The sequence below is a fragment of the Helicoverpa zea genome, chromosome 2, assembly GCF_022581195.2.
Source record: "Helicoverpa zea isolate HzStark_Cry1AcR chromosome 2, ilHelZeax1.1, whole genome shotgun sequence".
Taxonomy (NCBI): Eukaryota; Metazoa; Arthropoda; class Insecta; order Lepidoptera; family Noctuidae; genus Helicoverpa; species Helicoverpa zea.
The window spans coordinates 2166577-2191072 of NC_061453.1; the positions used below are offsets into that span (position 1 = coordinate 2166577).

At 39.0% G+C, this 24496-nt stretch overlaps 1 protein-coding gene across 2 annotated transcripts in view; it reads left to right on the forward strand.

The window, feature by feature from the left end:
- Positions 1-24496, forward strand: part of LOC124642531 — a 102200-nt gene that overhangs the window by 45729 nt on the left and 31975 nt on the right. The gene's annotated exons all lie outside the window — the stretch shown is intronic.

Here is a 24496-nt window from a genome sequence, read left to right on the forward strand (position 1 = left end):
TTGATAAACTGATGAAGCAAACTATTGTTAAGTCGGTTCTATAAAAAAATCTAAAAATATTGCTCATAAGAAGCCGAGACACTGGATAATACAAACACCTAGCTATTAGAAATTATTTCTTTATCTTTTCTCTGACCATCATTTTTTCAAAACCTTCATAGATGTTACTCAGGATTGTTTCTCAAGCGATTAGATGTAGCTACTGCAGCCCTAATGGATGTAGGGTCCGCAGATCGTCAGTAATTTCTTCATTCTTCATTATAATTGACCATGATTACGTCTATTAAAGAAATTGCGTGAGAAAGCACAATGGATGGCCCGTGGTGAGACACGTGATCAGTTGATCTTCAGAACTGCAAACGTGCGTCGTGTCTATTGTCTATAGCTGTCTATTCTTTGACATGATTTTATTATTATCTGTCCAAGCTATGGACTCTCTTTGAATGTTAATTTCGTATTTTTGATCGTTGTTTTATGTTGCATAACTTGATTATCGTTGGTTATATAAAAAACAAAAAAAAATAGCAATGCAGTAATCAATTCTATTTTTGTTCGACATAATCACATCACTTTTCTTTTAAATAAAAATGTTGTTTTGATATATAGAACCATATCTATAGATATTTTCTGATTTGACAATCTCACGAAGGCACTGGATGCAGCAACCAACCGGGCCCTTTTGTAAATCAATTAGGGATGGCATATGATCAGCAGTCAACGTTCTATAAGGATGCTATGATGATGATGATAATTTAACTATTGTCATCGTCCTTAAAGCTTATTGAAAAAGTCCTTGGGCTCATCAGTAAGTGATAAAAACACGTTGCATGCGTTTCTATTGTGATACGGTTCACGAACCTCGCTCAATTTGCAGTGGACAGTGTGATGATTGCAATTGTATGCATTCACGATTGATTAGTGTCAATTGAATGTTCCTTTAGCATTGGCACACTTACGGCTGAAGACTTGAACTTCGATCCTGCAGAATTGATCACTCCTTCTCGTTAGAAATTTTCCGCTGTGCCAGTAATTCCGCAAACTATCATAGTTGCTGCAATATTTTTCTCATAATATCTAAAGTTACTGGGTTGAAGGGGTCAGATAGGGCAGTCGCTCTATGTAAAGCACTGGTACTCAGCTACATCCGGTTAGACTGGAAGCCGACCCCAACATAGTTGGGAAAAAAGGCTCGGAGGATCATATCTAAAGTCACTTTTACTATGTCTCCTTTGGTGTGGAGCATTGTGCGAAGAGACACACAAATGTTTCTGCTAATATGTCGGCGAAACTGCAACCTTAGTGCGCGAACACAATCCTGTTAGCTGTGTACTTGGCCGAAACGTACATATTTTTCGGTTCCGAACAAATGTGTGTGTGAAGATGTTTGACTTGTAAATCCATTGAATTTTAATATATTTTTTTAACGTTTTGTCTGCAATTTAACATCCTAAGAGTTTCCATGACCTTGAAGGCCGATATAGTTAAAGTAAATTACGAACAATGTGATATTCTTTGATATTGAAATAAATACGTCAAGTGGGATGAATTGGATGCAACGAAGATCGAGGTCAAATATGATCACGTGTGAATGTCATTACTAGGTACTTCTTTTGTATTACTTTACAAGGCAAGAGCCTCCGCAGACTGCAGATTGACTTGACGGCCAACTATTAAACCAACTATTGGCTGATAGTTGGCGAACAGTTCAGTTCGAAAGAATTTAATCAAGCTTTTTACTTAGCGGATACCTTATCATTTATTAAATGTGATTTGCGATAAGGTCAGAACAAACTAGCGTCCGACTAAAAGTTTGCAGATTGCTGGGGTATTAAATATTAATTAACTACATGGAAGGTAAATGAAATAGAACCATTCCCTTTCAAGCTTGATACTTATATGTCTTTTCTTATACAAGTTCAAACAACAGTCCTAATTAAACAATGAAACACGATACAAATCCATTTACACAAGCCACGGACCTCTGGAATATTCACTGGTCTTCCGCTCCAAAAAACTGACACTGTATTTTTTATGGAAGTGTTCCGTTGCCATGGAAACAAAACCACAAACAAATATGACAATCACAAACAGCAGCTTTATTACTAAGCAATAAAGTCCAAAATACGTTGCATCGAAGGTTGCTAAAATTCGAAATAGGTTAATGAAACTGTTATAATAGTTGAAATCGAAAATGCGCCGACCAATTACAAATTAATTCTCGCAGCTGAACGAATGATTTTCTTCTAAGTAATCACGTTTTTTTTTGTTTCAGGTAACACCTGTCATAATTATTTAATAACTAGCTTTCCGCCCGCGGCTTCGCCCGCGTGGAATTCGGTTCACCCCTCCCGCTGTGGGTTAGCAGCGGTGAGGGAGTGTCAGACTCTTACTGACTAAAATCGTCGTGTTCCGTCCTAGGCCTTTTATATACCAGGGCCGCGGTACCTCTTTCGAACAACCCGCAGCCGCGGCTGGCCCTGGCGCTACTGGGCCCCACTGATTTCAAAACAGACTAATTCGCGGCGAACCTTAACACCACGATACAGAAAAGCACAACGCCATCTATCGAGCTATCGGGAAGCTCGCGATTGAACAATGAGCTACAAGTTAAAGCGCGAGATATCATTGCACTTCTTACGTATCTTAAAAAAAACAACGTCACCACGTTTTAAAAAGCTATCATTCCACTTCTTATGTATTTTAAAAACACATCGTTACCACGTTTTAAAAACACCCAGCGCCATCTATCGCATACCTCAAGAACGAAATAACTTAACTAATACTTATACCAATTAGTAATTCGTTGAATTATAGTTAATTCAGGATAAGTAGATGTAAAAAAAAACAGTTAAGACGATAAAACAAATCGTACGTCATCCCTCGGGAATTCCTCATTTTCGAGGATTCATTATCGTATCATTTAGCTTCTAAATTTATATGTTCATATTCGTTTGCAATATATAAGTAGATGTAAAAAAAAAACAGTTTAGACGATTAAACAAATTGTACATCATCCCTCGGGAATTCCTCATTTTCGGGGATTCATTATCGTATCATTTAGCTTCTAAAGGACAATGCTATTCTTTGTATGGAAGTTGGGCTCAAGAGTTGCCCACAGTAACTGCATAGTGTATTATGTTCCATAGGCTTATAATAGGTCCCAGACTGAAATATTTCGAAATCTATCCCAGGAGTGCTGAGAAAAACTGGTTTGACTCTTATTCAATACTACGAAAAATATGCTTACGAACTCTTAACTATTCCACTTTTATTACCTTAATTGAAATGCATTATAATATTAATCGACAAATACGAGGTATTGAACGAGATTTTTTTTTACCGACTTCAAAAAATGGAGGAGTTTCTCAGTTCGTTTGTATTCTTTTTACGTAAGTACGTGCATAACTCCGTCGTTTACCAACCGATTTAAACAATCATTTTATTGTTTAAAAGGATTTACTTTCCAAATAGTTCCAGGGTCCAGGGTCTGGTGATAGAAACCTTAAAACATTATGGAACTCTCGGAAATTGTAAGCACATATCGAATAAAAACTTGTCAATCGGGTATATGTCTCCGACACCACAAAACTGTGGAGGTTAAGACCTGACCTGACGATGGAGACGACAGTGAGACGAGGGAACTCCTCAACGGTATCTATTTACTACCTCGTGTTTGAGCTTATTTTATTCGTCTTGATAAGATTTTTCCATTGCCATTAAGGATATTAATTGCATGACGCTACTCGAACTTAGGACTGATTGTGGTAGATAGAGACTGAAAAGCAAGAGAAACAACAATTACCTTTAAACGTCTATTTCTGTTTTTTTTTTTTTTATCCTGTTAACAGTGAAACCACTATCTATCTGATATATATATCTCTATCTATCAAGAAAAGAGGTTGTTAGGTTTGTGGCTGCTTAAAATGGCTTGCTAACAATGGCTGGCTAACATGTCTCGTACTAGCTGCGATTCGATGCAGTCGTGTTGCTGACGCATTCTTTTGTCACTAATCGTTTTAGCGCGGCGTAAGCCGTTGCTAGTTATTTTAATCGCCATGAGTGAACAGCTTGTGGCGAATGAGCTGCTGGCGTTCCTGCAGCAGAAGCTGGACGTGATGGACGAGGTGTCCGCTATCCAGATCTGCGCGACGAATTTCAGCGAGGAGGACGTCGCTGCTGCAAAGCAGCTGCTGTACCGGTTGCTCAACAAGAGCGATCAGATGGTGTCCCGACGGCGTGACGGGACAAAGAAAAGCATACAAGATATCATCACGCTGCTAAAGGAGACCGATCCTGACGACGTGCCGACGTTTGTAGCGAAGGATCTCAACAAGCTACCGCCCGTCACTTTCGACCACGTCGACGTAACAAGCCTATTGAAAGATATTGTCTTTCTTAAGGCAAGTCTTGCGGATGTACAGAGGAAGTTAGATGCATCCCAAAATACTGTCGCCGAATTGCGCAGGGAACTCAATGAGTTGCGTAAATCGGTGACTGTAACTGGGTCACCTGCGGGTGCATCGAACGTAAACATGCGGCGCGGAGCGTGCCTCGACGTATCGGGTGCAAGTTTCGCGTCAGCAGTTTTGTCGCCATCGCCGCTGTCGCCGCCGAATGCTGAGTCGGCACAGTGCGCGCCTCGTGCGCCCCGCTGCCCCGCTCCCGTCCCTGCGGCTCCTCCGCTCGCCGCCGCTCGACCGCTCGAACAGCTGCTCGTTTCTGCAGCGTCGACGAAACATCGAGACTACGCTAGCGTCACCGGTAGCAAAATTGATGCTACGAAGAAGCCCGTGCCCGTAAAGGGACAGAATCGGGCTGACGATGAGGGGTTCGTTACGGTGCAAAGGAGGAAGCGCCGTCAGCGAACCAACGAGAATCGTTGCGGCACGGCTCCTACTGAGCCAAACATCAAAATTCGTGCCGCCAAGCCGAACACCCCGGTGTACATCTCCCGCCTACACTACACCACTAAGGCGGAGGACATCGTGGAGTACGTGCGCCAGAAGCTGAAGTACGCCCCGAGAGTGCAGCTGCTGGAGTCGCGCCATAACGTCAATTTCAAGGCGTTCGTGGTGCGAGTGCCGACGTGCTTCCTGCACCTCGTGTTGGACGAGAACTTCTGGCCACAGGACGTGGTGTTCCGTCGCTTCCGCGGACAAGTGCCACAGGACCGCACAGATAGTAGATAGTGCATTAAGTGAAGTGCTACTAACATAGTTTTAAGTTTTTATTTACTAACAATTGTGTATAACATATGTATGCTAGTTTTAAGGTATTTATCTATGGGCCTTTGATGCCTGATAATAAAGATGATTTGATTTGATTTGATTTGATTAGAACTGGTTTTTCTCGGAACCTCTGGGACCGATTTCAAAAATATTTTCATTCCGTCTTAAGAGTGAAGTAAAAAACCTATTTTAATCATTCCCACTACTGGGCAAATGGCTTGGGCTTCATAAACTGACTGTTCGAGTTGGACATTAGAACCGAGTTTTCTCGGGACCTCTGGGACCGATTTCAAAAATATTTGGATTTCGTGTTCAGAGTGCACTATGGAACCTATTTTAACAATTTCCACTACTAGGCAAATGGCTTGGGCTTTATTAATTGACTGTTCAAGTTTGACATTAGAACCAGTTTTTCTCGGGACTTCTGGGACCGATTTCCAAAATATTTGGATTTCGTGATAACAGTGAAGTAAATTACCTATTCTAACCATTCCCACTACTGGTCAAATGGCTTGGGCTTTATAAAGTGCCTGTTCAAGTTTAACATTTGAACCGGTTTTTCTCGGGACCTCTGGGACCGATTTCAAAAATATTTGGATTCCGTCTTAAGAGTGAAGTAAAGAACCTATTCTAACCATTCCCACTACTGGGCAAATGGCTTGGACTTTATAAAGTGACTGATCAAGTTTAACATTTGAACCGGTTTTTCTCGGGACCTCTGGGACCGATTTCCAAAATATTTGGATTTCGTGATAACAGTGAAGTAGAGAAACCTATTCTAACCATTCCCACTACTGGGTAAATGGCTTGGGCTTTATAAAGTGACTGTTCAAGTTTAACATTTGAACCGGTTTTTCTCGGGACCTCTGGGACCGATTTCCAAAATATTTGGATTTCGTGTTAACAGTGCAGCAAAGAACCTATTTCGACCACTTTCACTACTGGGCAAATGGCTCAGGCTTTGTTAAGTGACTATCTATGGAGAACATTTGAACCGGTTTTTCTCGGGACCTCTGGGACCGACTTCAAAAATATTTGGATTTCGTGTTCAGAGTGCACTATGGAACCTATTTTAACAATTTCCGCTACTGGGCAAATGGCTTGGGCTTCATAAACTGACTGTTCAAGTTGGACATTAGAACCGGGTTTTCTCGGGACCTCTGGGACCGATTTCAAAAATATTTGGATTCCGTCTTAAGAGTGAAGTAAAGAACCTATTCTAACCATTCCCACTACTGGGCAAATGGCTTGGGCTTTATAAAGTGACTGTTCAAGTTTAACATTTGAACCGGTTTTTCTCGGGACCTCTGGGACCGATTTCAAAAATATTTGGATTCCGTCTTAAGAGTGAAGTAAAGAACCTATTCTAACCATTCCCACTACTGGGCAAATGGCTTGGACTTTATAAAGTGACTGATCAAGTTTAACATTTGAACCGGTTTTTCTCGGGACCTCTGGGACCGATTTCAAAAATATTTGGATTTCGTGTTAACAGTGCAGTAAAGAACGAATTTCCACCACTCACGACTGGGCAAATGGCTCAGGCTTTGTTAAGTGACTATCTATGGAGACCATTTGAACCGGTTTTTCTCGGGACCTCTGGGACCGATTTCAAAAATATTTGGATTTCGTGTTCAGAGTGCACTATGGAACCAGCTGAAACTACTCCCACTGCTGGGCAAACTTTGAGCCCACACCCTGGCATTGTCCTTTACATGTTTATATTCGTTTGCAATATATTACCTTGTTTTAAACGACACACAGCGCCATCTACAATCCATCCATCAAGCAAACAATATTTTTGTTTTCCCTCGGGAATATCTATTTTTTTCGGGATAAAAAGTACCCTATTATTTAATCCGGACTTCTAACTTTACGTCTGCAAAATTTCAAAGCAATCGGTTCAGTAGTTACGGCGTGAAAGCGGAACAAACAAACAAACAAACAAACAAACTCACTTTCCGATTTATAATATTAGTAAGGATACACGTTTGTTACTGAAAATGCTTTCATAATCAAGTAAGTTTCTATTTTGAATATTTATGTAACCTACGCATTGTGAATTTTGCTGTTTATAAAACAGCCGTGCGTGCATAATTTTGACGAATTTACCTGTTCAATTTGGCTATTGCCTACTTACTATGCAGGTTTTTATTAAGATTACAGACAATACTTATGCGAAATTGATTACGCTTATAGAAAATAATGGTTCTTCCTATATTCATTATCAGTGAGATATTTTTTGGCTGTTCTTTGAATTTTAATATTTCTTCGACTACATCTTCATCTTCCTCGCATGGTCTTTTGATCCGTATAGCAGAGGAGAAAATAATTTTGACCGTGCCGATTTTGCCAAGAGAAATCACTGGCAAAAGGTGTCACTTCGTGTCTGCATGACAGTAGTTCATTCTTGCTGATTCATCATCTACAGATATCATTCGTCTCGTTTTGAGGTTGCTTTCTAACCAATATTGTTTAATTTGTATCGTTGATCTTTATGTTCGTTTATAACTTCTACGCTATGTAGGTAAGCAGTTTTGAGTTTTTTCATAATAATACTTGGGTCATGGGTGCTGATCTGTTCGTCTTTGGTTTTTTATTTTATTGCATAGGAACATCTTCTTTTACATTTGTTTTATCTCCTTATATTTTTATGCCTTTAATTATCGAATTGTGGATGGACTCCCTGACGAATCAATAAGGATGTATTTGGCCGATTTGAAATTAGTAAATCTGAAGCAAGAAGAATAAAATCTTTTGTTACAAATTGAAGTCCTTTACATCTTTCTTTGACTTATGATAACGGCAACCATAAAAATGCAGAGGTCAGTTACTTCATAAGGAAAGAAAATAAATACCTACGACTTACGAGTAGCATTCACATTCATAAGTTATGACCAGGAAAGGGCACATACCGAACTGACCGTTACATGTATCTGATTGTATGTATGTCTTTATTTTAATATTGTGATATTTTTGTTCAAGGATTTATCATTTTTTGGTTTTGTGGTTAGAGTAACTCTTTGTGGTGGTCTCGGGTATAGAGTTGCAAAGTTAATATGCTTCATTAATAAAGATAAATAAATGAAATACCATCAACATAAAATTAAAACGCCATTAAAAATAAAGATATCAGCTTAAGCAGTCTATCTTGAGATCAAATCATGCTAAAATTGGCTTTACCCAACCGAACGGCCGAGAAGCCTGCAAAACCCGCCGGAGACCCGCCAAGCAGGTTCTTAGATCTAAAAATAGCAGCCAGCAGCCATTAACGGTGCGTACGCGCAACTCGACACGTACATTTCTCCTTTCACTCACAGAGTAATTTGTACCTTAAGCGAACATCGCTATAAATTATATTTGTGTGCTAAAATGTTGGCTTTGACTTTCAGAAGGACGTTTTAAAACAAAACAGTTTTTTTTTTTAAGTTAATTTTTAGCAAATTATTTTCCGAGTTGTCGTCTGTTTATCGATATTTCTGGAAGGTTTTTGGATTTTCCTGATCATAATAAAATACTGGTATTGTTATATTAAAAACAAATATTGGGAAAACCTCAAGAATTGGACAAAGTCCGTGATCTATTAAAAATAACTTGAAACCTTGATACGAGTACCTATTAATTTACCATTAACCTTAATGGAAATAAGGATATTTTTATAATGAGCATAAATAGAGTAATTATACATTTACATTAAAGTTATTTATTTAGGTAGGTATAGATATAAAAACTGGGTTCAGAATAACTGTTTCAAGAAGTAAAGTTGCAATGAAATTCAAGTAACAAGTTAACCTCCAATATAAATACCGACTTGTATAATAAAAAAATTACCATTCATTCCAAAATTAGGTACTTTTCTACTTTAAAATTTCAGAGAATTAACGTTATATACATTATCAATATGTTAGGAAAATCTAGCTTATCGAGTACCTAAGTCAAGTAATCGCTAACAAATACATACTTATGTAGTTAAGTAAGTAATAATTTATCTACAGGAAACAACTGACTTCGTGATTTCAGGCGTTAAATCAGAATTTTAGACAAACTGAACTATTGAACCTTAGCTGTAATTACAGCCTTCAGAAATGAATAGCAAAGCCAGTTGATGAAAAAGGTTAGAATATAATGCGTGTACGGAACTGTCTTTTATTATAGTCCATTAAAAACAGCGTTTGATTAATGGCGAAGCGCCTTTTATATGTATGTAAAATTAAAAACACCGGTAAAAGCTTACCTATTCATATTCTAATTTAGGTTTCGCACACTGTCAGCTTTATTAGGAAGTTTGTTCATTACAGTTTCTTCTCAGCCAAATAGTGAATTCAGTCAAAGTTTTTAGTCAGTTTGATAGCGGCCCCTGATCGTTGTTATGTGGGCGCTACCATTCATTTTAGTACTGATTTATGAGTCCGAACGAACTGTCGGCCGACCAAAAGTTTGCAGTAAGCTCATAGGACCAAAGCGGAGTGGAGCGGATAGTTTCGTCAGGCTTAGTTTTTATCCGTGTACTTACTTCTGCTTATTTCAAAGAGGACATTGAAGTCTTGAAAAAACAGGAAAACAATAATATTCATAAAAAGTATTTTGAAACACTTCGAGGAAAATTACAAAAGATACGCTTCAAAAGACCTGTGATGGATCCACTCTTGCGCAACTTCTCAGAAAAGATCGGTTGGATTATTAAGAATTTTTCATACTTTGCACTTGGAGGTTGTATCGGTTATTTGACGTCATTTGTTTTTTGTTTTATCCTCAAATATGGGTACGTCAGTACGTAATCTAAGATATATAAAAGAAAGTCGTGTTAGTTACACCACTTATAACTCAAGAACGGCTGAACCGATTTAGCTGAAAACTGGCAGGGAGGAGCCAGGAGAAGGACATAGGATAGTTTTTATTACAAAAAAAAAAATACAATTTAGGTATTCCGGACATACAGCGCCATCTATTGTTCAAACCAAAAATCTGCCGGATGCCACTTTTCCACGCGAACGAAGTCGCGGGCAAAAGCTAGTATTCAATGAAAATTGTGAAACGAATGATGTACCAAAAATATCCTCGAAGCTTACTTACGACATTTATAAAAATATTTCTTAGTGATTTGTTCTTCGTATTGTTCTTACACTGTTTTTTTTTTCTATGTCACACATATTTATTTGATGTTCCTTATGCACACCAGACTCATTTTTTTCCTGAGGTTCGTTTAAAAAGGACCGAAGAATATACGCTCATCAAGATGCAAAATTCAACCTTATGCAACATGATATCAATATAATAATAATAGTCAGCTTTAAAGGCTGAAATAACGATAGGAAGATTTGCCTAAGGAAAAACCATAATAATCTAAGCATAATGGTAGATTCCTTAATTTGATGTTGAAACATAGGTACTTATTATGTTGAGGAACATTAAAATCGGCGCCAGCGGCGGTGCTGGCCTGTACGATTACCTTCTTGGGTTTTTATTACTAAGGTTTGTTACGTTGTTAAATCTTAATTTAGAATTCAGCTTAAGTTAGACGTTTATTTTTGGAACACCTTTATGACAGGGTGAATTAACCTTATTTACTACTTATTATTTAAAATGAGAAATGTCCTCATGTCTATCTGTCCTGCTTCCACGCCAAAACAGGTTTAATTACTGGACACTAACTTATGTATGTTTCTATATTTTATTCAATGTAACTTAATTACCAGTACTTAATTAAGTTCTAGCTTACAAACTATTGGCTATTCAATAAAACGAGAACAAACCAACAATCTTATATGTTCTAGCAACAATTACTACTTTATCAACACTTAGAAGTGTCCACAAGCAAGCAATAAATCCAACAAGTCTCAATAAGTCGTCAAAGAAGGACCAATTGGCCAGCTCGCCGTACAGTTCAGACCGACATATCGTAACAGGGTACATAGCACACATATCCATTAACAGGTATTTTTACTTTATATACAGCATATGATGGTACATAGTAAGTACAGTGACGGAAAGAATTTCGCTTACACTAATTATAAGAATAAATTAAGTCAACATACCAATGCAAGAAACAGTTGAGCTGAATGAGGCTGCATCCGGTTAGACTGGAAGCCGACCCCAACATAGTTGGGAAAAGGCTCGGAGGATGATGTATGTTGTCAGACTGTTAGTCCGACCGTATCGCTTAGTTCGTTCAATTAAGTCTTGCTAATAGAAGGTGAAGGTGATGTGTTGTGGACACGTACGACTGTGTTTGGTCTTTTTTGATAGTGTGCAGATTGATATGATTTGATTTGAAGCAATTTAGTTGTTGCCGTAGTAAGTATAAGCTTCCGTGCCAACGTTTTCAACGTCTTCGTTTATAGAATGTGACCTAACTAACCTAACCTAACCTAACCTTCCTCAATAAATGGGCTATCTTATACTTGATTAAATATTTTTTGTTATCGGACCTATAGTTCCTGAAATTGGTTCATACAACCTTGCAGATGTTCCTAATAAACTTACAACAATATTATGGATCCTGTAAAGTGCTAATTTGTGGAGGAAGTATTTTTTGTACTCTCAAAACTTCCATAGTACAAAAATAAGTTGTTATCATTATTGTCAATACAGGAAAACGGATAGAAATACAAGTAAACGTATAAAATGTGACCAAAGGCGTACTTATACAAGTTTCATAAATGTGTTAATTGAGCACTAAATGAAATAACCTCCGGGCACAAAAGCCTATGATCGATGAATACATATATTGCCATAATTTCATAGAATTTGTGAAGGAAAATATGACATTGCCATTGATGCTTCTACCACAAAATATGAATAATATTTGCGTAAATCACTGTATGAATTTGTTTGTTACAGTGTAGGTAGAACATGTTTGTTTTGCTAATGAGGATTTTTCAAGCGCGAAACCCCATTCGTTATAATAAAGTTCATAAAAATTAGTACAGTCAGTCTTTTGGTATTTTCCCTTGAAAACTGGCTGCTGTCAACTACATATAAAATTCGGTACCCCTGCATTTTTATTTTCAGGATTAGTTTTGCAGATTGTCAGTAAGTCTGACACCAGTCTAACCACGGGGTTATCGGGTTGCCCGGGTAACTGGGTTGAGGAGGTCAGATAGGCAGTCGCTCCTTGTAAAGCACTGGTACTCAGCTGAATCCGTTTAGACTGGAAGCCGACCCCAACATAGGGAGTTTTGCAGATTTCCAAAAATACATAAGACATACCTGTGTTGTCTATGAGGCGTCATGTCTTTTTTGTATCACTTAAAATCTAAAAAAAAAACAAAGAACAGGAAATGAACCGGCTTAAAAATTAGCATCGTGCCAAATCGGCGTTTACTTCATTAATATTCTCTCAAACTAGGAGAGCTATAATAAACTTGATCTGTTACATAAATGTTACGAAACCTTTTAGAGATTCTTGTGATTCTTGTCATGTCTTGTATCGACATAGGTGGTGGCCAAATCAGGGTTGTCAACCTTAAGATTGCTTTCGATCGTGGGGCTGATAACCAATATAAGAAGATTATGATAACAAGAAGTATGGTGTGTAGGACAGTGGGACACTGAAGTGACCAAAATTCATCCAGTATTCCAGGGTAATATGCTATTTAAAAGTTGAAAACGGCGTATTTTTCAGTAAGAAAGCAATTAAGTTTAAGTGTTTCAAAAATTATGTTTAAACAAGGGAAAAATAAACCTATATTAAGGCGGAGAATATGCTTCACATTGTAAAAAAATGTCGGCCCTTGCTTAGCGGTGCTAATTTTCAGCAACATCCGATTAAATTAAAATTTAAGTTTCATAGAACCTCCAAATACCTCGACTGCGTATCGTATCTTCATACCATTTTACGTATCAACCCTACCATTACCCAGTATGTATTCAGGCTGCGTGCACGCATTACATAACAACACTACTGCTAATTATATCACCCGGGACCTTCAGTGGCATATAGTAGTACCATAGTATATGTTACATAAGGGCCCTATGTCTAACAAAGGAAATAGATAAATAATTGAATACTAATCAGTAATCACTGTTTACATCGCCATATTGCACGAATCTCACGTTGCTAATTATTGCGTTGATAAATATCTGGTTTGTTATGTAATAATAATTAGTAATGTTACTATTTCATTATGTGGATACCTGGCTTTTCCCCGGATTTGTTGCTTTTGCCCAGGAATGACTATGGATAGTAGGCAAAAGAAAAGGTGGATTCATAACGGATGATTAAGAGGTATGACATAAATCCAAAAAAAAAGCGAACAGGGCAAGAAGTAGAATTATGAAGAGCATAGCTCTGAAAATGCTTCAGATTTTATTTATAAGCAGGGTTAATTTTGGGCCTGAAAGAACCCCTTGAGAAGAAGGCATTGGAATCATGCTCGTTCATTACATGACCAGACCGTCCATGAATAGTCTTTTTCATTGTCAAACATGGTGGATGAGTATCCACAATGATTATCAGCAGCAGGCTATCCTAGGTAGACAACTGAACAGCCTCTCAATCAAATCGCACAACAGCATAAAATGGCGGCCGAATCGCATAATGACTGCGTCGAGGTAAATATGTCATGACCGTATGATTTACTAGCGTGTCATTAGAGTGTGAGACATAATGCACTCGACATGCAATCAGTGCAATAGGCAGGCTGGTTAGGTATGTCATAGTTGAAGTAAGGTAACGAGGTAATAGGAGAGCTAGGAATCTAGACTGCATTGTTATGCTTTTATTTAGTTGTGAGCAGAAATTCTGGGTTATTTTTTTTAGATTAAAAGGTGAGAATTGAGCGTATTTATTAGGTTTTTATTATTACTTCATACTTTCTAAGAATATCTTGGACACAAATGGCAAGTTGAAAGGCAAAGGAATATTATATTACCAACCCGCATTAGGTGTAATTACCAACCCGCATTAGGTCCCTACAGTGGGAAGTAAAAAGGCTGATGATGATTTCATGCTATAGAAGTTACTTAGTTAGTTAGTCACTTTAGTTAATTTACCAGAAAGAGAGCTTAGAGCTTCAAATAACAAGACCATCGTTGTTAAAACACTAAAACTCTTTCGAGCTAGAAAGACTTGATAAAATGTTAGGGGAATTCCGAAAAGGTATCTATGTTGAACAAAAACTGATAAAACTTCATCATCGCATCAACAGAATAATAATGTCATCAATACCCAGACAAATTAAACACAAATGTTCTTCACACTCAATGCCTTGTTTGTCCAAGGGTTTTATATGTACAAGAATACTCGTTTCCACGTACACGACCTCCATTGTACCACATTGTACCATGTTTACTTGCATTGGCACAAATACATTGACAAAAGCGCGGGAAATCTTAAACATACAAAATGGCGGCCGTACCACGCTTCACGCACCTGTGCGCGGGATGATACATTTGTAAGCACGCACGTCAATGCGTTTCGTCAGCCAGCTGCAGTTTGCGTGTTTTTACCCGATTGAGCGACGAGGGTTATATGTTTGAATAATACGCTTCTGGGATACAACTTTTGCCTACAATTAAATAATCAGCGCTATTTTATTTACCTAGACACCAACGCAGATATATAGTAAAGAATGGATGTCTCATAACATTTGGTACGGGAAAACAATGCCTAGATATGTTCAGCAATGACCGTCCTATATTAATAAATTCTTTTCCGAAAGGTGCTTCATTAATAATACACACAGAAAGCTTGTTCATTAATAATACAGCGTGTCTCTTTGGTAAACGACCAAAAGTGGATGTAGACTACTAATGACCCCTATTTAAAAATGCATCCCTGTGCAAATGTTGGCACGTGGCAGTATTATCAGCCTGTGGGTGCAATGACGCACTGAGGATAAGGTAACAACCTGCATGGTAATGACTTTAATTGCAAAGACACGGTCACTCATTATGCTAATTATGCGGCTTAGTCAGACTTACCACACACGGCAATTATCGATTAACGCTGATATGTTATTTATCTCATTCATTCAAAGTACAGTGCTAGTAACGTAAAAATCAATGGACCCAGTGTGGGCTCCAGTTCAACTATATAAAAATGTAATTTTAATGTGTGCTCATCCAGTAGGTCAACTTGAGAGATGGTTCATCATAGGTACGTTATCCATATCTGTGGTCTGTACACTTTCTAGAGATACAATAAAACATTAATTAATAAGGTCAAAAATATTATGTATTTACCTATACCCAATTTTATGAGAAAGAATATTTCAACTGTTAAAGCTAAAGAAATAACTCCCATGGCCTCCTACATAAGTAGATAATGCGAAAATAAGTAACATCAGTTGCAAAGAAATCTGATTGATATAGGGCGTGTGACAGGTGATATTATGTGATATGCATACATGCTTCAACAGATATGAGACCCTGTGTGATATTTGTACATCAACTAATAAGCATTTTTGTTAGCTTATCACTAGCGTTGAATATTAGGAATATTAGGACTCAGCAACTGTTTAGGCTGCAAGGATAAACATACCAACCCACAACTCCCTAGTATTTGGCTTCAAAAGACCAAACCAATGTTCAATTCCTTTCAACCGACTTCCTAAAACGAAAAAAAGTCGTTGGCAAAATAAACACAATCAACAGACCTGCAGAGACCGACTTCTAGTACAGTCCAAAAGTTATATTTTGTCCCTTTTAATGTTTTTGTAATTGGTCCTTCGAGTCGCATCAACGCTGTGTATGGCCGATATCTAAGATGACTAGATAATATCATCAGTCAACTGTCAGTGACCTTGCGTATAATCTAGTTGTAAACAACAGTAATAACACGCAATTAACTATGAACTTATTATTCATTATATTCAATCAATAAGATGCTTAGTGAATGATGTGGGCTGCATGACGTACGGGTTCAGAGTCAGAAATAACTGCAGTGTGTAACTCAAGTAGGTGTGTACCTCGATATGGTCAATGGCCATGGCTTGAGTTCTTACAATTTGCTCCAATTCTTAGAATCCATACTTCAAGACGAGGCCTTTTATGCTGAACCATTGCTTTGAACCACATGTGAAGTCTTTTCAAAGGTTTTAAAGTTAGTTAAAGATGAAATAATTTTCTCGATCCATCGTGATTAGGATTCCGTCTCTATTATTTTCTGAAGAGGTTTTAATTTCTATAGTAAATATCTGTTCGTTTCGTTCGATTGTTCGGGATCTTCGGTATTAATCACTGCACTGTCCTGTGTGGACATAATAGTTAAACAATCGGGTTAAACAATGATTCATGGGACAGGGACGTTATTAATTATACGTAATTATTTAGTCAATATTTGTTGAGTGACTTGGTCCAATGCTCAGTCTCTAACTGGAAATGAAAGTTCTCAATACTCTATACTTTATTGCATTCCATTATGTGTACAACGTTGTGGGTAAAAGTAAATGGAAACAATTATGGACCCTGTCGGGTACAGCGAGATAGTTTATAGAGGAGAGGATGAAGAGCGCTTTTTTAAAAGAAAAACAAAAACATATATTCGTTCTTGCAAGACGAACGTTAATCACGAGTCACATAGAATGGAGGCCTAATGGTGGTTTTATAATAGTTCAGTGAATATTCAAGAAGCGTTGCTTTAAAAGTCACATGATGTTACAAACACATGTTCAAATGTTTGCTGTATTTGTTCATATGCTGTCTACTACACGTTGTCATTAATACTATTGTTTTAACTGTTTGCTTCGTCCTGAAATGAAAAATCGATTATTAAAAAAACATTTGTGATAACATGACCTGTCAATATTATGCTATTATGTGTCTAACGAGAACCTTAAATCACAATTAGAATGCCTATTTCTCGGAGAATATAGAACAACCATTTTACAGTAGGTATGTCACACAGGTTGTAACATTAAAAATATTACTCCATTTTATGGACAGCCGTGAGGGCCAGTAATGGACTTGTCAAATGTTGGAAAATATACCGTTACCCACGCGTGACAGCATACGAGCGTATGCTCAAATGATCGTAGTAAGTGACTGATAAAGTTTTGCAGGAGTTCTAAAGGGAAAAACAGTTTTAAATCTTGATTTTTTTTCTTTCAATTCGGGTATAAACACCACTACACTTTATGCATTAGATGAGCATGAAAACCTTTATTTACAACTATTAGTTACACTCATCAGTTGATACTGTTGGAATTAGTAAAAGATTATTTGCTCGAAGCTATACAATTGATAAAGATCTTTATGCTACATGTTTGTAGAACGAGAAAGTGGCGCCTACGCAGCCTGCGGCCTTTTGGCGGAGAAATCTGATGACGTATGGTAAATGTATGTAGGAACCAATAGAACTGTCTCTTATTATGATTGTTTTGTCTATGACATGGTTTTTAAGAAAATATACATAAAGTAGGAGTTAAATGCTATGTGTGTGTTAAAGCTCACTTCTCCTATTTTTTCGTCTTTTTACGTAAAAATGTTTGAAGAAGGGAAGTACGTAATTTCTAAATATACTCGTATGTCTGTATCTTGCTATGCCCATAAACTAAAATCCTTTTACTACTGCGTATAAAACTTAAACGCATTAAATGCTAAGACCGGAATCACGATTTTGTTATAAATTCTCTATAGTCGTGACCGAGCCATTTGTTATTACTTGGAAAATATTTGAATTGACTGCGTTACCACAAATATTATTATCAACTATTTTTATGGTGTTTCTATTTTCAGTTACCTATGTCATACACAACTTCCTTTTTAGGAATCATCGTCATCTGCTTAGCTTTTTCACAACTATGTTGGTGTCGGCTTTCAGTCTATCCGGACCATTGACCAAGGAGCGACTGCCTATCATACCCTACTCAACCCAGTTGCCCGGGCAACCCAATATCCCCAGTAAGACTGGTTGTCAGACTTACTGGCTTCCGACTACCCGTAAAAAACCGTGCCTTAGATGTTCAATGACAGCCGGAACCTACAGTTCAACGTGCCCTCCGAAACACGGTCATTGGTGTCCAAGATATACTTAGAAATGTTAGCTACCAATATGTTTGCATGATAAATAAATGATTTAGTAAAGACACTGGCGCCATCTATGTCCGGGAATGGCACAACTACCCGACAAGAGTTTGTGCAATCACTGTGATGAAATAATGGAGGGGATAATTCTTTCTTGCGGAGTTGTGCCATGCCCGGCGCAGTCTTACTTTGGACGTCGCCGAGTAATCATCTCTGGAACAACTATAATTGTAACCGTGAGCTAAAGATTATAATTATTATATTTGAAATAACGCTGAAGTGTATTGGAAGTTGTGTATTGGAAAGAAATATATTTGCTGGGTAAGTACACCTAAAGTGTTTATAATTTATTTCTAATTTCCCCTAAAAATCTTTTGATAACATACCTAATTCATTAACTTCTGCTACTGAGATAGGTGCCATAATCCTGGGTGTTCTACATCTCAGAAGTGGGATTGCAACCCGAATTGGCCATTTTCTTTTTTTTTTTCTTCGCTTTACGTAAATTGATGTGACTATTTTAACGCATTTTTCTTTTACTTTATCAACTATAAATCCACGTGGTCAGTACATAACCTAATTTTGCTTTTGTCTAGTTTGCTTCACTACTGACCACATATTGTACGTGAAGCTATGAATCTGTTTTTAAATCAATTCGGTCATCGATTTAGGAACTCCCAAAGATAAGATAGTGCTTTATACCTACCTTACCGAGTAGCTACTATAAATACTGAACGCCCAGACAAAGTTACTTTCCTTACTTGATAAATAGTGTTATACCAACTACGAATGGACTTATTTTATCTGACCATAACCTTTTCTCAACCAATAAGTACATTTGAAATTTATTATCGTATATTATAGTTTAGAAAGCGCCCGCTACTATAACCTTAGTCTCCTTCTTTTTAAACAAATACTTTGGGATTTAATCTACTTTGCAGGTTTGAACTATGGAAGCAAACAATAGAGGACGTGCAGTCTACACTCCAACGGAGGCTACGGGATCCCCTCCAGTCCTCGCTGAGACGGACACCGCTGCAAGGCGTCGGTCCCGTAGCCGGCTCAGCCAGCAGTCTAGACGTCGTCGGAGATCAGCCAGCCGAAGGTCACCGGTATCACCGCGGTCACCGTGCCAGAGGTCAACGGGTCGCGCCAAGTCGAGGTCCCCAATTGACTCTAGACACGTGTCACCAAGCTACAAGCATCCTGGATCTTCAAGGGTCTCGCAACCCAGGTCTACAGGCCGCCAGCAGTCAAGACTGCGACGGAGGTCACCGAGCCGGAAGTCTCCGAGGTCACCGTGCCAGAGGACAACAAGACGCGCCAAGTCGAGAACCCCAAGCTACTCTAGACACGTGTCACCAAGCTACAAGCATCCTGGATCTTCAAGGGTTTCGCAACCCAGGTCTTCAGGCCGCCAGCAGTCAAGACTGCGACGGAGGTCACCGAGCCGGAAGTCTCCGCGCCTAGGCGTGTCATCAAACGAAGAGCATCCTGAACATTCAAGGGCCACGCAACCCAGTTCAACAGGCCGCATGCGGACAGGGAAACCAGGGCATGAAGACTCACCAGGCGGCTGGCAGTCGTCTAAAGACCCCAGCCAGACGCAGAGTCGTGCGGGCTACCGTTCGCGCAGTCCTTTGAAGCAACCACGAGCCAACTATGCCAAGGGTCATCAATTCGCAGCTCCAGACAAGATCACCGGTGAGTCAACTTCTTCATCTGAACAACCTATATTATCAGACCTTGTTAATGTTTTAAAATCAATGTCTAGTAATAATCTCGAAAAGTTAGGCTCTCTGAATAACACCATCCCCGAGTTCGACCCAAGTAAAAAGGAGCAGACAATGACCATGTGGCTTCACAAAGTCAACGAGTGCGCAACTATTTATACATGGTCGGAGAGACAAACTATTCATTTTGCGTTGCCAAAATTAAAAGGTATTGCCCAAAGGTGGTATGAAGGTCTTCCATCTGTCTTGTTTACTTGGGCCGAATGGCAGGAAAAACTTTTATCCACTTTTCCTTCCGAGGAAAACTATGGTCAGATGTTAAGCGATATGTTGGCAAAAAGAGCTAGATTTTCGGATTGTTTAGAAGAATATTATTATGACAAACTCTCATTGATTAATAGGTGTGGTATATCGGGAAAAAGGGCTGTCGAGTGCATTCTACATGGTATTGATGATAGATCTGTTAGACTGGGAGCCGAGGCAGCCCAATTCGACGATCCTAATAAGCTCCTTTCGTATTTACGCAACGCTCGGAACACAAAACTATACAACGAGCGTAGAATTAACAAAGGTCAACCACAAAAAACGCAGAATAACCCTAACCCAAGACCTACACGTTGTTCAAATTGTAAAAAGGATGGCCATGTTACATCCCAGTGCACTCAACCTCTTAAGAAGTGTACCCGGTGTAGTAGGATAGGTCATGAAGCTGAACAGTGCTTTGCTCGATTGCCAGTAACTGAAGAGAAAAAGGTCATGCGAATTGTGGACGAGGCTGATATATACTCGACCGTTATTCCAGAAGTTACATTCCTAGGCTCTGAACCGAATGAGAAATTCTTTAAAACTGCATATTTGAACGGTTTCCCGATTCCCGCATTTGTCGATTTTGGGAGCGAATGTTCAATGGTGAAGTGGTCTGAGTTTCAGAAAATAGGTTCAGGGTTCCAGACCGATAATCTCCCTACACTTAGAGGATTTGGCAATTCAGTTGTTCCGTGCATCGGAAAACAACAAGTTCGAATTGTTATCGATTCTGTAGGTGCCGATCTCGAATTACTGATTGTCTCGGATGACACCATGCATGTGCCACTTCTAGTGGGACAAACATATACAGAGCAACCTCACATAGTAATACACAAAACTAGTAACGCCTTAGAAATTTCCGAGCTTGATCATCAGGACGTAGTACTCAATAGTAAAATTAAACTATTCTGTACCAGCTCTGTTGAGGTTGTAGGTATTACTCTCGTGAATGTTTATACTGATCCTCCACATAAGGGAGACATATTTGTTGACGGGAGTATCCGATCACAAAAAGGCATTCGTTATTCAGTAGCCGCCGGATTGTTCCATATAGGAGACCTTGGAACTGGACAGATAGTAGTCTCGAATACTTCTTCGGTACCAGTTTTGCTCCCAAAGGATGTCTTGATTGCTCGTGGCCGAGTGGCATACAAGGAGTCCAATGTTCAAGTCTTGACTATGTCCTCCACCCCTAATAATGAATGGAAATTTATTACCGAGATTGACCTAAATTTAAATGACAATCTTTCCCCTGAACACAAAATACAATTACTTAATTTATTAAACAAATATCGATCATGCTTTGCGTTCAATCTATCCGAATTAGGTAGTACTACGGTCGGTCACATGACGATAGATTTACATGATAATGAACCGGTTGTTTATAGGCCTTACCGTTTGTCAATTTGCGAAAAAGAGAAGGTCCGAGATATGATCTCGGAATTGTTGGATAACGACATTATAAGACCATCTACGTCATGTTATGCCAGCCCGATAGTAGTCGTTAGAAAGAAGACCGGAGAACTTCGCTTGTGTATAGATTATCGGTCCCTCAACAAGAAAACAGTTCGTGAGAACTACCCTATGCCACTAATCGATGATCAGTTAGATGTCTTATCAGGGAACAATTATTACACAACTTTGGACCTAGCTTCGGGGTATTATCAAATACCAATTCAAGAAGCAGATCGACATAAAACTGGCTTCGTAACGCCAGATGGTCATTATGAATTTAATCGAATGCCATTTGGTCTAGCGAATGCCCCAGCAACGTTTCAACGCATTATGAACCAAGTCCTTGGATCCTTGCGACACAAGGAGGCTCTAGCTTATTTAGATGACGTTATTATCCCTTCAAAGGACATAAACGAAGGAATGGCAAGGCTAGAGTCCGTATTACGCTTGTTCGCTAATGCAGGTCTCACGTTAAAACTGGCTAAATGCTTCTTTTTCTGTAGCTCGGTCGAATACTTGGGCTTCGAAATCTCCGGAGGTGGTATTCGTCCGGGTGAAAGGAAGGTTGAGGCTGTGAAGCACTTCCCTACCCCTCAGAATCAACATAACGTCCGCCAGTTCCTTGGACTCTCTAGTTTTTTCCGCAGATTCGTTCATAAATTCTCTGTTATTGCTAAGCCTCTCACCCTTCTCCTCAAGAAAGATGCTAAATGGTCATGGGGTACTGAACAAGAGACTGCATTTCGCACGCTACAAAAAGAGCTTGTGCAGCGCCCCACACTAGCTTTATACAATCCAGCAGCAGATACAGAACTCCATACAGACGCCTGTAAGATTGGAGTGGCGGGTATCTTGCTGCAAAAGGATAAAGACCATCACCTTAGGCCAATTGCCTACTTTAGTAGGCAGACGACACCCGAGGAACAAAATTACTCGTCATATGACTTGGAAACTCTTGCTGTGGTCTCTGCATTACAGAAATTCCGTGTTTATTTGGTGGGCATACCATTCAAAATAATAACGGACTGTAATTCCCTACGAGCAACCTTCCAAAAGAGGGATATGATCCCACGAGTCGCTAGGTGGTGGGAGCAAATGCAAGAATATGACTTTTGCATTGAATATAGACCTGGTGATCGCATGAATCACGTTGACGCACTCAGTCGTAACCCCATTCAGGAAACTCAGAAGTCCTATGACGTTAACATAATGGTCACTGATTGCGACTGGCTAGCTACAGTCCAAAGTGCAGACAGCGAGATCCAAAGAATAATTGGTATTCTAAAAGATCCCCAGCTGAAGGACCTAGTTGATATTCAATCCAACTACAAGCTGAAGAACGATAGGCTGTATAGGATAACTAGTAACGGCGACAGGTGGGTTGTGCCAAAAGGTGTTCGATGGCAGATTGTCAAACAGAACCACGATGACATTGGTCACTTCGCGGTGGACAAGACATTGGAACGCATAAAAGCGACATACTGGTTCGCAAAGATGCGTAACTTTGTCAAGAAGTATATTGGTTCATGTTTGGAATGCGCCTATTCGAAGGCTTCAGGTGGTAAGAAACCCGGCACGTTACATCCTATACCAAAGGTCGACACTCCCTTCGATACAATCCACGCGGACCACGTTGGCCCTTTTATTCGTAGTTCTAGAGGAAACATGTATATCTTAGCACTAATTGACTCATTTACTCGGTACATTTACTTAAAACCTGTGAGGAACACAAAAACTGCCACTTCCATTAAGGTCTTCCGCGAATATTTTGGTCTGTTTGGTGTCCCAAGAAGGGTGATAACGGATCGAGGTACCTCATTTACTAGTGACAGCTTCAAGTCATTTATGGTCGAAAAGAACATTAAACACGTATTGAACGCTGTTTCCACTCCAAGGGCCAACGGTCAGATAGAGCGATACAACCGGACTCTTGTTGATGCTTTGACTTCAAAATGTGTTGGCACACAAGAAAATAAATGGGATGACCATCTACCCGATATTCAATGGGGCATGAACAACACCTTCAACAAGGGTATAAATCGTACCCCGGCAGAGGCTTTATTTGGAACTAGACCACTTGGCTCAAGTGACTGCAAGGTATTAACTGAGCTTTCAGACGATCTGTCGGGCTCTTCTAATAGTCAGGATCTGACCCAAATCAGAGAAGAAATAAACTCCCATGTAAGCTCTTCCCAACAATCGCAAAAGAAAACGTACGATGCCAAGCACTGTCGAGCTCCAAAATATAAAGTAGGCGATTTAGTAAGAGTTGAACGCCAAGTCCCAGCTACGGGAACTAGTAAGAAACTCGTGCCCAAGTTTCAGGGACCTTATAGAATTACAAAGGTGTATGACTTTGATAGGTACCAAATTGAGGACACCCCTCTCACTCGAAAGTCTAACCGATCATATTCAACGGTAGTGGCAAGCGACAAAATTAAGGCTTGGTTGAACTTCAATAGACCGCATGATGAATCTTCTGGCGATGATAGTGAGTAATATTAAATTACAAATATGATTGAAGAATTATTATGTTTTAATAATTTTATTTCAGCCTTATAAATCAATAATCATTCTTTATTTCAGTTCAAATTAGTTTTTTTTTTCTCGGTATTTGGGCCATGAAATAATGCTCATTACTGATATTTTCTTAAGAGACCTCAGGACCATGAAATAATGTCTTTTGAGGTCTCCTCTGGCCATGAAATAATGCCAGTCATCGTACAAGGGCCATGAAATAATGCCCATTAGTACTAACTATAGAAGGCCTTAAGACCATGAAATAATGTCTAAAGAAAGTCTTCACGG